At 36.7% G+C, this 12,645-nt stretch overlaps 1 long non-coding RNA gene across 1 annotated transcript in view; it reads left to right on the forward strand.

Moving 5' to 3' along the window:
* The window catches only part of LOC107196751, a 10,487-nt gene extending 1,688 nt beyond the window's left edge, over nt 1–8,799 (forward strand). The window contains exons 2-3 of the long non-coding RNA XR_001518181.2: nt 3,463–3,569; nt 8,073–8,799. This is a non-coding gene — a long non-coding RNA (uncharacterized LOC107196751). The remainder of the gene's footprint in view (nt 1–3,462; nt 3,570–8,072) is intronic.
* The last annotated feature ends 3,846 nt before the right edge of the window (nt 8,800–12,645 follow it).

The raw sequence follows: 12,645 nt of genomic DNA on the forward strand, positions 1-12,645 counted from the left end.
GGCTTCTTTTCTTTAAGAGGAATATATATATATATATATATTAATACATTAATAGAAATGTGTTCAGATGAGATTAATGGGTGTCTAGGGATGGCTGTGAGAGTGGCAGCTCAAAGCTATGTCACATAAGATATAGTTGATAAACAAAAGCTGTTTGTCCTGGAGAAAATAGATTATGGAGGTACTTATAATCATTTCAGAGAACTAGAGGATTTTACATATTAACTAGATAACATGATCAATGAATACCTAGTGCTCCACCCCTTAGAAAAAAGAGACAATTAAAAGAAAAAAAATCTGTAGACAAACCATTAACTTTTTTTAGATCAATTCTGTGGAATCCTACAAAAAACAAAAATGTTCCAGACAATTGGGAACATAAATTTTAACTTGACTTTGAGGGACACCAACCTGACACAACATAAATCTACATACTATAAAGGCAGAAATATTTTTGAATGGTCAATATTTAACTAAATTAGACTTCATCAAAAGGTAAATTCAAAAGTTTCAGGAGTTTTATTGTAGATGTCTTCTAGATGCTGATCATATTTGATCACCTGGTCTTTCAATTATTTGTGGAGCCCAAGGAGTAGCCTCAGGATATTTAAGGATCAGCAATTAGTTCAGTAGGTAGGTGCTCTAACTAGAGGGCCATGAATTGTGAGGAACTACCCATTTTAGCCTGCATTTTACAAAACAATAACACTTATATGAGAAATAATAATTCCTTAGCTTTGCATTCAAGTCTTCAGTTCTAATTTTCAATGCTCAGAGTAATGCAAACCCTTTACCAAAGCTACATTAATTTCACTGTTCCCTAGATCTCAAGTTGGCTTTCATCTCTCTTTCTACCTTTTCTTTGCCCTCTACTTATCTAAACACTTCTAGATCCTCAGAACATACTTAAGTCATACTTCTCCATAAAGACTTTCCAGATCCCTCCCACCAGTTCAGGGATCTCTCTGAGTCTTTTGCAATATTCTCAAACTCACGTTAGCATGAAATTAGATAATGCCTTGCAAAGCAATTTAAAAGCCTATGGTATATTTGGTATATTTTGTTTCTCTGATAATATTAGTTTCCAATTAAAGGCTATTTATTTCTTTTGTTTTAATACCTAGAGGATACTATGCAAAAAAGCAAATAATTATTGAATGAATCTTTACTAGATTGACAAATCAAAGTATTTAAATACTTTTTAAACACTTTATCATATTTTGTTTATCAATATTCTAACTCATTTCAAAAAGAATTTGAGATAGACCATAAAAAAAGTCAAATACATGTTAACATTTCTAGAAAAGAAATAGACCTCAAACCATAAATAAATAAATAAATAAATAAAATAAGGAAGCATGAGGATATGCTATCCAGGAGGGTTAATACTGGGATAAATATTAAAATTAGTTCTGAGTCTCTTGGTAGCTAAGAAGACAGATGAGTTATATAATCTCTTACTGTCTGATAAAATGTCGTAGACCAGTTCTTTATAATTTTTCTTATATTAAATTCTAATGGAAACTTATCTCTTGAGATGGTACTAAGGGGTCACTGGGCAAGACAATGAATAATGTTTTCAATATATTTTACAACTAATGCATATGAGTTTTTCTTGTGATGTTTGTTAAAGAACAAAAGTATACTTAGAATTGATACTACTTAGAAATATAAATACATAATGTGATAAATTCCCTTAAGCATATTTTTTTCTCTCTCTCAGTCTTTTCAGACAGACAATTGAAGGGGTTTTTCAATATCTCCATTCTTTGTCATCGGTCTCTTCATTTTATGACTTATGGAGCTTAGCTATTTGTATTGTCATTAGCTACACTCTCTATTCTCACAATTGATATTCATCTGAATTATATTTATTGATAATAATTTCACAAATTTATATCTATTCAGTGCTTTAGAATCCACGTAATAACTTACTATCCATACAGAATATGTTACTATCCGTTATTAAATGTGACCCTCACAAGAACACTCAGTGTTATTACTACTTTAATTTTTTATGTTTGAAAACTGACAGCATAAGAGATGAAGAGCAGATACCTGAGTCCCATCTACATGCATAATGCATACATTAACAAAATAGGGGTGGGGATAGGGCAAAAGATAGTGATGGTGCTTCTATTCTCTTCCAAGATAATCCATTTTGAAATAGCAGTGCCATCTAGTGGTTATTTTAGACACAAAAGGAATGAAGATGTTTCAAGATGGCCCTTGGATAGTTCAATCAACATTTTATGCTATCCTGACATGCATTATTTGAGCTTAGAGCATTTCCTGCTAGCTGACAGATTCTGACCTTTCAATATAGAAAGTGCACCACATCTACCCAGAGTCAGTCAAAGCTATTGATCCTGATAAATAATTTGACCTCCACCAGTGGTTCTCCTCCAGTTATTTAATATTTAAGAAAGCCAGCAATGTAATCTGAAGAGGTCAAGTGTGCTTAGGAAGGACTGTTGACAAGGTATCAGAAAGAAGTCTTACTGGTAAGTGCACGTGTCAGAGAAAAACAAGACATGTTTTTCTGTATGTTTCCCAAGACGAAAGACACCAAAATATTGTCCCACAAGTAAGATGGGGTCTGTGGATAACATATAACTAACAACTAATGTGGTGCCTCACATTTTAAAGGTTACAAAACCATCTGACCTATATTATCACATGGCTCTCCTATAAATGTTTACAAGCACTGTGTATTTTTCTTTGTTGGTGCATGTCATTAGCTTTGTTTAGAATATATCCTCTCCATCTGCACGTTGAAGAGCCAACCAAAGTGCCACTTTCTTTTTTTAAATTTTTACTGACCCCTCTTTAGCTCATCACCATGGACTGCTAGTTTCCTTTTTAGCCAGGTCTCATCACACCTCAGTGTTCCTTTAAACACTTATTTTTTTTTTATTTGCTTATGTTCTATATTCTCTACTGGATCAAAAAGACCTTGGGAATCAAGTTTTATTGGTTATTCTCTAAACAATATGCCTTATAACTGGCCTAGGGCCTATTTTTGTGCCCCCCAGAAACTCCTGGGTAGCTGACTCTTGTTCTAATTCTGCAGGTTGAAGTTTAGGAACACTCTTAGATCAGTGTTGTCAGCCTGAGAAAGCTGAGTGACAAATGAACTGTTTTCAAGGCTGAGGGTAGAGTGCTATACTTTTTCTGTTAGTCATGCTATATATTGCACAGACCAAAATTTGATAATGTGCTAATAAGGAATAACCCCAGTGCAAACTGCTCCAGTCTTACATACACGAGGCTGACCTTGGAGTATGGGTGAGTCAATATGAACTTTCCATAGCTTTGACATGACCTTCACTCACTCAGATATTATCATTTGCAACTATGTATCCCCCAAGTGAGGATTTAGAAAACTTTCACCTTTTCCTGTCCTGCATAATGTGACTGATTCCTTACCATCTTTACTATATTTTCTTTTTTATACTTTAGATAACTCAAGTTTGACTGCCCCAAGTGATGTATGAAGCTGTCATCACATCAGTCTGAAGCTACTACTGTTGCAGTGGCCATGCCTTTAGAATACTATTTGCCCCAGGGTATGAATTTCATATATGGTTGTTGAATAAATACAAGAATAAGTGAATGAATAAACACATGAATTACCAAATAAAAAAGTGGAAGGAATATATGCAAGAAGCACATAGAATGATGCTATGTTTTTATTTTAATTTACTCATTTATTCACCTGACATGTATGAGGTATTTCTGAAGATCCAAACTATGTAAGGTGTTGGGGGGATGTATTTGGACACATGAGTCAAGTGTAACAAAGTGGCATGAAGAAATCTAAATAGGATGGTGTATTTCTCCTTCTACTTCATAGGAAACAGCTCAGCTACCCAGTGAGTCTGACATCTGCCTGTCTATACCAGGTAGTTGAAAGATGACTTAGGTCAGTAGAGAACTGCAAAATTGCAAGCACGGAAAAACACATAGAAAACACAGCCAACAGCCATGGTCCCACCACCAAGTTAAACACTGCTGACATTTTAATATGTATAATTCTAACAATAATAATAAAGCAGAAGCACATACATGCTAATGTTTATGGAGCTCTCAATATGTGCTGGGAACTAGGCATTATTTATCTTTGCAAATGTCACATAACTTCTGTCATAGATGCTACGCTGCACCTTCCAGAGCGCAATTTCAGAAATGAAGGACAGATTTTCCAGTTTGGGGGAAGGTTGTCTTGCTGACAGTGCTCAGATGTCGGGCTTCATTAAGAATTGCCTCAGCTGTACAGAACTGCCTCCCAAACTCTCATCACCTTCCAAGGCCAGCCTGCATCCAATACCAACCCATATTGGGGAATAAAGGGCTGCCCCCTCTCCCCAACTTGGGACTGCTCTGATAGACATTCCCAGTTTCAGAACTCCTCATGGGGCTGGTTCTGTTGTAACTTCACCCTCTGCTCAAGCCAGCTGCCACCTTTCCTTCACAGGTGCAAGTACTTAGAAGACTCCTCAGTAAAGTTTTCCATGCTAACCTCTGCCTCATCGACTTCCCTAGGGATACCCCAACTTAGTGGCAGCTACATGAGGGTAGGTAATTGTCGCAAGCAAGGAAAGCAGCTATTGAAGTAACACCCTTGGAATACATTTGTGTCTTTTCACATATCGAGTGGAACGTTGTCATATAAACCAATCAGGGATCCACATAGGTTAACACATAATACACAGAGTCTTATGTGACAGGGTGAAGGGATGAGAGTCCTTAGTGTCTCCAAAGTGAGCTCTGTTGATTGACAGCACAGATGATTTTGCAATGGTCTCAAGTCAGTGGCTACAAGAGACAGTCAGAATCTTCAGCTCTCAGTGTTCCCGTCCATGATGTGGTCAGGTCAGGCTTGAACATCATCTGTCTGTGGTGTTCAGCTTATATGGTCCTTACAGGGTGGAATCTTATGCTTATTAGTTCCTGCAATTGGGGCTTTCTGAGGGCACTTGTGGCTGATGTTTCTGTGGTTTTGGGTGTTCTGGTCACTCCCTAAGAATGTTCCCACTATGTGCCAACACTGTCATGGCTCCCATGTAATCCATTTTGTAAAGTCCAATAAGTCTTCAATTCTTTATGGTCTATACAGTAATATTATTAGATCATATTGCAAATTCCAATTTATAGATAATGTAATTCAAGCAGAAAAGTGTAAGCAAGTTGTTCTAGATTCTCTTGAAAGGAAAGGTCTGACCAGGATTCCAAGGTTATCTGCCTGTTGAAATTTAGTACTTGAACAAGCCAATTAAATAGTTGGTAATTAGGGAAATAATTGATTTTGGAGTTTATTTTTCTACCCAAGAAAGAAAAGTTAGAACTGTGTTTTTTCAGGCAAGAGCTTCTCCCTCCCACCTTCTCCCAGCTTCTCCCATCCCATAACCCCCAGCACACAGTGTTTTTGTTTTGTAGTATTAGGATTTCAGACTCAGAGAGGAAGACTGTATTGGACAGTCTGAAACCTGAAGGGCGTGGAGGCTAGAGCTTGAAGTTAAGAGTGTGCAAAGCCCAGCCACGGAGAAGGAGAAGCCCTGAGGCCAAGGAGAAGGCTTTAAGTTCTTAAGGACAGAGATTTGCATACTGCTTCCATAAAGCTCCTGGGGGTTGTGGCAGGACCTCTCAGACAAGGCTAGAGGGAGTTCACAGTAAGAGTCATGGTTTTAGGAGCTGTGGCACAATATCCTCATGTTTAGTGTATAGAGCCATCAGCTTTGGAAAGGAGAAACGAGCTTTAGAGCATCTCTAAAATGGCATAAGGAACCAATGCCTACCCCAGATTATGGCAGCACATAAATTTAAGGTTCCTGTAGTATCCCATGTATGCCACCCCACTAATGTCTGAGAATTAATTTAGCAACAGTCATGTAGGTAGATGTTGTAACAAGGTTCATTTTATTTAGAGAAATACAGGACTGTAACACATCCTACTCTTAAATGTTTTTAGATAAAATAGAATTTCTTTAAAGATATATATATATACACACACACAACTAAAATAAATAATATTTTATACATTTAAATTAGTTATCTTTATCATGCAATTTTCAATGTCTGCATGAAAATCTATTATATGGTTTTAATAATTAATCTGATAATCAGTTTAGTTAATCTAATATCTACTCTTAACCATCTAAAATAATTTAAATTTTTCTTTTTATGAACAACATTGTAATAAACATCTTTGCAAAATATTTTTATTTACATCCAATATTATTGCTTTAGGATCAAATTTTAAAAATGGAGTTGCTGAGCTTTATAGCAAATGCACATTGTTAGGGCTTTGATATACATTTCCTATTTGCTCTACTGAAAATCTGATCCAATTTAAACACTGACTAGCCCATGTTCCCATACTGTCATCAACAGGTATTCTTCTTTAGTCTTTGATAATTTTATGTCCAAAATGTAGTCTTTGATTGTTCTTAGGTGTTAACATTCATTGCTTTCTTCAAACACTTTGATTTTTACCGGATGAGCAGTACAGACTCTTAGGTAGGTGTATTTAAAAAAGCCACATTAATAGACATCCAGTGAGTTTTGTAAATTCTTTATTTTCCCTGCCAATTATGAATGTCTTATTTAGGATTCCTCAGATAGAACAGACAAGCTGAATGAAAAGAATAAATAAACCAGGTTAGATAATGGAATGCAGCCTCTCTTTCCAAATCAAAGCTTCCTTTCCTTGCATATTCTTAAAATGCAAAGGCAAGAAAAGACAACATCATGAGCATTAATCCTGGAGTACGAAAAGTTCAGAAAAGCACAGAAAAACATACATCAAACCCTTCTTAGCTCCAGGGATAAACTCTGACCTTTACAAAAATTGCTGTGTTTCTCCTCAAGGTCTACCTCTCTGTTCTCCAGATAACTGTGGAGATGCAATGGAAATATCTTTGTGTTCGTTTGCTCATTTATTTATTTAGTCAAGATGTTTATATTAAGCATTTAGTTTGTCGGACTCTATATAAGTTTTTTATTTTCATAGTTATCGCTTTTAAATCTTATTTTAAAAAAAATTAAGCCTATGAATATAATATTAGTATCTATATTAGTTTCCTAGGGGCTGTTGTAACAAAGTGCCACAAATTGAGTCACTTAAACTGAAGAGATTTATTTTCTCGCAGTTTGGAGGCTTGAAGTCTGAGATCAAGGTGTCAGCAGGATTCATTCCTTCTGAGGGCTGTGAAAAAGAATCTGTCCCAAATCTTTTTTCCTAGCTTCTGGTGTTTGGCTGGCAATCTGTCATTCTTTGGCTTGTATCTGGTATCTGTCTTTATCTTCAAATAGTGGTCTTCTTGTGCTTTTCTTTGTGTTGAAATTTCCCCCTTTTATAAGGATTCCAGTAATATTGGATTAGGGGCTCACCCTACTCTGGTATGACCTCATCTTGACTAGTTACATTTATGAGAACCGTGTTTCCAAGTACAGTCACATTCTGAGGTACTGGGGGTTAAGACTTCAATATGTAAATTTGGGGTGAGTGTGCTGCAAAATTCAACCCATAACAGTATCTCATTTATAGACATGAAAGCTGAAACTCAGAACACACGATACGTGTAAGGAGCACACACTGAATTTTAGCTTTATGTAGGTCATTGTTTTTGTGCAGAAGAGAACCAGGATATGAAGTCATTGCACTTTCTATCACATCGGGAGTTCTTGTGATTTCAAAATCTTAGACACCTGATAGAACTGTGCGTGAGGCTGAAAAAGTAGGTAAGTGCTAAAAAGACAGGAGGTTTTAAAGGCCAAATTTAGATGTCTGGTATTAATTTTAAAGGGAGTTAGAAACAGTTTATGAGCAAATGAGTGAATCAGTTATATAACTGGTAGTTATGTATTGGATAAAGTCTATATTGCCCAGAAAAGTTTTACAGTTAGTACCTTAGCTCCCTAATACTTATTATCATTATTTTTTAATGTATATTAGGGTAAAACTCCCTTGGTGATAAGTTGAGGTTGTCACAATTGAGGTTGGTAGCAAAACTAGGGGTAAAGACTTCTGAATCCTAACAAGTTTATCTTTCTCTTGTACTTTATTGCAGCTCTCTGAATTCTCTGACGTCAATAGAATGTCCAACCATCCAGTCCTGTTCTGACAGTACCAGGAGTTAGCATCAGACTCCACAGATTGAAGGGCACAGGTCCACAAGACTGACTTCACTGCAGGCACCAGTCTCAAGGCCCAGGTCTCCAGGCTACCTGCACTTCTCTCCAACTTGGCTACAAATTTAGGGGTTCTCACGACCCCCACTCAGGTTAAATAATTTGCTAGAAATACAGAACTCAAGGAAACACTCTAGTTATGTTAACCAGTTTATTATAAAGGATCCAACTCATGAACAGCCAAAGGAAGAGATGCATAGTCAAGGAATGGAAACGGGGTATTTCATGGACTTTGATACCCTCTCTGAGTGTTCCGCCCTTCCAGCACCTTAATGTACACAACCTGGAAGCTCTCTGAACTTTATTGTTTAAGAGTTTTTATGACCCAATCTCCAGTAGAACCTCTCCTTCCTTAGAAGTTGGAGAGGAAAGAGGGCTGAGAATTCCCACTCTGTAATCAGGTGTTTGGCCTTTCTAGTGACTGGTCAATAACCTGAAGCTATTTGGGGCCTCATCCTGAGTCACCTCATTAGCATTGCTTTAGGTATCTTCCAAAGGGTCTCTTCTTGAATAACAAAAGACACTCCTAACGCTCAGGAAATTCCAAGGGTTTTAGGATCTCTGTGCCAGGATCAAGAAATCAAGAGTAAATACATATTTGTTATTATTCCATAATAATATTATATTATTAATATTAATATAATAGCATTATTATATTATTGTTAATATTAATAATATAATATAATAATGATGTTATTACATTAATATTAATAATATAATATTATTCCATTCTATAGGCTGATAGAGTATATATTAATTTTGTTTTAATAACAAGCATTTCCACCCCATGGTTACCATTTGACTCATCCTGGGCATAACCATGTCTCCAAATTAAGAGAGGAAAAACCAAACAAAACTAAGAGTTCTTTAAAAGATGTTTTTTGGAGAAAAAAAAATCAGCTTAGATTGGTCTAGCACTTAATAGTTTACATGTCATAATCTTTATCCTATTTGAACTCCTAGCCTGGTGGATCTCGCTCCAGGGATTTAGAGCTAATCTCTGTGAATTTTTTGTATCTATGTGCCTTAGTGGGGTTAGTGGAACCTAAATTTGAGTCCTTACTGGTTTCAACATTAAAAATAATAAACAAATAAAAAAATCAAACAAAACTCTTTCTGTTTTCCAAGATGTAGATGACTCCCATGGGCCTTTTTCTGCCAGGTTCACCTGCCTTACTGAATCTTCTAGTGGTCTTCCTCCTCCTCATCCTACTCCCAGCCCTGCTGTGTTAGCTTTATGCAATAGCAGTAACAGAGAGTAAACAACATCTTTCAATGGTCCTTATTATAATTAGAACCAATGAAACCATCCTTATCATATGACGTGCAGCCCATGGCCAAAGACAATCCAAAGAAACAAACTAACAACAGCTTCATGGGACAAATAGATGCTGGAACTGATTGAATCACAAGGCCTCTTGGTATAAAACACACCAATTCTGATGGGTTATTACCTGGCTCCTAGTGAGAGATATAATGGCAGTGTGGTATCAGAACACTTCATGATGCTGACTTTCCAGACCAGCGGGAACAAAATCCAAAATCACATCATATAAGGAATATTTAGCTTACAGATAAGACATGGGGGAATCATATCTATATCTTAATTTATCAGAAAGGCTATATATATGGTAGGTAAAAGTGAGAGAATGAAACAGATAATTAAGAGACAAATGCCCAGAGATGACCTTGGGTACACTGTTGGGTGAGGAGTTTCCCACCCTAGACACATATAGGGAGAAACTAGGAAAGATTTTGAAAGAAATGTTGTGGAGAATATTCAAAATAGGATGAGCTTGGCCTTTTTAACTTTGAATCTCCCTTTGATTCTTAAGATTCTATATTTCTAGTGTCTACTCACCTACCTCCCATTCCAGCTATACATACACACACACACACACACACACACACACACACACACAATTAAAAAGTAATAAAAAGCTATCTAGAGAACAGTATATATCTGAATTCCATGCGACAAAGACAGGCTCACCCTTTTGACTCTGCTGTCTCTCTTTGGTCTCACTAAGCCCTGTGTCTCCAGGACAACAGGTCCCAAAGAATGCTGAGTGTAATTTGCTCGGGGCACATCTCACACTGGACAGCTCTGATACAACTGATATACAAGACTACTGCCTCTTTGCCCCATCAATCACCAACTTCTCCATTAATGGAAAAGTATACTGGAGAAATAAAAATGGAAAGACAAAGTGAAAACTGAGAACAATACAAATTGTCCAACTATATGTGACTGATGGCTTGTAAGATTTCAGTCTTTTTGAAAGACCAGATACAGTTGACAGAGACAACTTTTTCCTGGGAATGGCAATAGTTACTTCTGATTCAGGAAAGGAGATGCACCTATTTTTGAGAGAATACGATAATCACCCAAATGACATTTTGAAAAAGAAATTAGCACTATAAAATTTTCCAAAGTCAATGGAAGTCTATTTAGGATAATTCCAGGCTATCTCTGACACACTGAAAACCCTGTAAATAAAGAGATGACAAACAATACCAGCACTATTATGAGATTAATAACCTGAGATATTGGCTGTCTGTTCCCACAGGTTCTAGTCCCACTCAGCATCTCAATAAGAGACAACGTGCTCACCTCTTTAGTCTCTGTTGCTTCAGTTACAATTCTGTCTACCCAGAAAAAGCACTGGACAGGTTAGCATTTCACCCCCTCTTTACTCCAGATCTGAAGAACCCTTTGATGAACTTAGAGTTCAACAGAACTTACAGTTCATAACCAAGTGATTAAGTGCTTACTCTGCAACCTGTGCTAGGGTCATGGGATTACAAAGCTAAACCATACAAAATGCTTTCCTTCAGGAAGACCAATGTAGTCAAGGAGAAAGACATGAGATGAAAATATTCTAATATAACATAGAGTACCCTGTGCAGGGTGATGTGGAAGCCTGGGGAAGATTACAGTCTCTGGTCTGGAGCTTGAGAAAAAAATTCCTGCAGGAGTATAAAATGAGCAGGAGTAGGTAATTCACATTCTTGGTCATGGAAACTTACACTATAACTTTCACTACTCTTCTATTGATATCAACTTTACATGTCATCCTGTTCCCTAATCTTAACATTAATTATGTAACAGTTTGTGTTGTATTGACAGATTTGGCAAATGAGGAAACTAAGACTCAGTGACTCTCAATGACTTGCCCATAACAGTACTGGGGACAGGACTTGAGTCCAGAACATCTGATAATAAATTTGGGAGTCTACATCAAAACCGTTTATGGGGTATGCACTTCTTTGTATTTCATTCTCAGAAATGCTCATTGTACCCTTTGAACTCTGAAAGTCATTCTTCTTAACTAAAAAGAAGGACATGGCTCTTAAAAAAAAATCACAGAAAATGTGTTATTCTGATTCCAGGATCTTTACATGGCTTAACAATGAATAACCCAACAACCGACCCAACCCTGTCTACTCTTCTCTTTCTCTATTTATGAAATGAAAATTACCCATCTGGCTGCAGTTCTCACCACTGCCTGAGCTCCACTGATCAGCTATAGAGACCTCAGAGCTGTGGTACCCTCTCCGTTCCACATGGCTATCTTAGTCATCTTTCATGTCTTCTTCTTTTCCTTTTGAAAGAGTTCGCCATTGCTCCAGAGACACTATCATTTTCCTGTCAGCCCTTACTATACATTTGTATATCCTCCACTAGATGGGACTATATCTGCCATATTCTCACTGTATCTCTACTGGGTTGCCCTGTGCCTGACATATAGGTACTTATAGTTTATTCAGCAGTCTTGTGTTGAGAGAAAAAAAAAAAAGTTATATATTTAAGATAAAATTATAGTACAGATGTAAACTTTTATATTTCTAAATCATTTAATATTAGCACATTTTATGGGGATGGGCACTCCATACTTTAGGAACAAAGCTCCTTGCTCTTTTCCTGAGACTCATGCAATTTCATCTGGCCCTCATATTATCTTTTCTACCACTTCTGCTTTTATGCTCTGAGCACTCTCTTTTTCGTTTCTTTTTATGACCCTGAGGTGTGCTTTTCTATTAAAATTCTACCAACTATAAATAATTATTCTACAACTTTCAGAGAATTACAGGTATTTTGGGTGAAGATGTCAAATACACTCAGATATCAAAACCCAGTCTTTCTTTCTCTCTTAAGTCAGGCCTCTGAATGATGCTCTCACAAAATAAGGGCTGACTCAAGGAAAACAGACATGCTTGGACTTTTCTTGATATTTTAACTATTCAATTGTACTAGTCCAGCATCATCAAACCTTCCCTTGGGGATAAGAGCTTGAGCTTCAAACCAGGTGGACCTGGGGTCTAATTGGGTACCTACCATGTCCTAGTTTTATGGCTTAGTAAATCTCTCTGGAACTCAGTTTCCTCTTAATGATGCCAACTTCATTATGATAGTTGTAAGTTAAAAATAAGAAAAAAAAAATATATATA

Source organism: Pteropus alecto, unplaced genomic scaffold (genome assembly GCF_000325575.1).
Source record: "Pteropus alecto unplaced genomic scaffold, ASM32557v1 scaffold7, whole genome shotgun sequence".
NCBI lineage: Eukaryota > Metazoa > Chordata > Mammalia > Chiroptera > Pteropodidae > Pteropus > Pteropus alecto.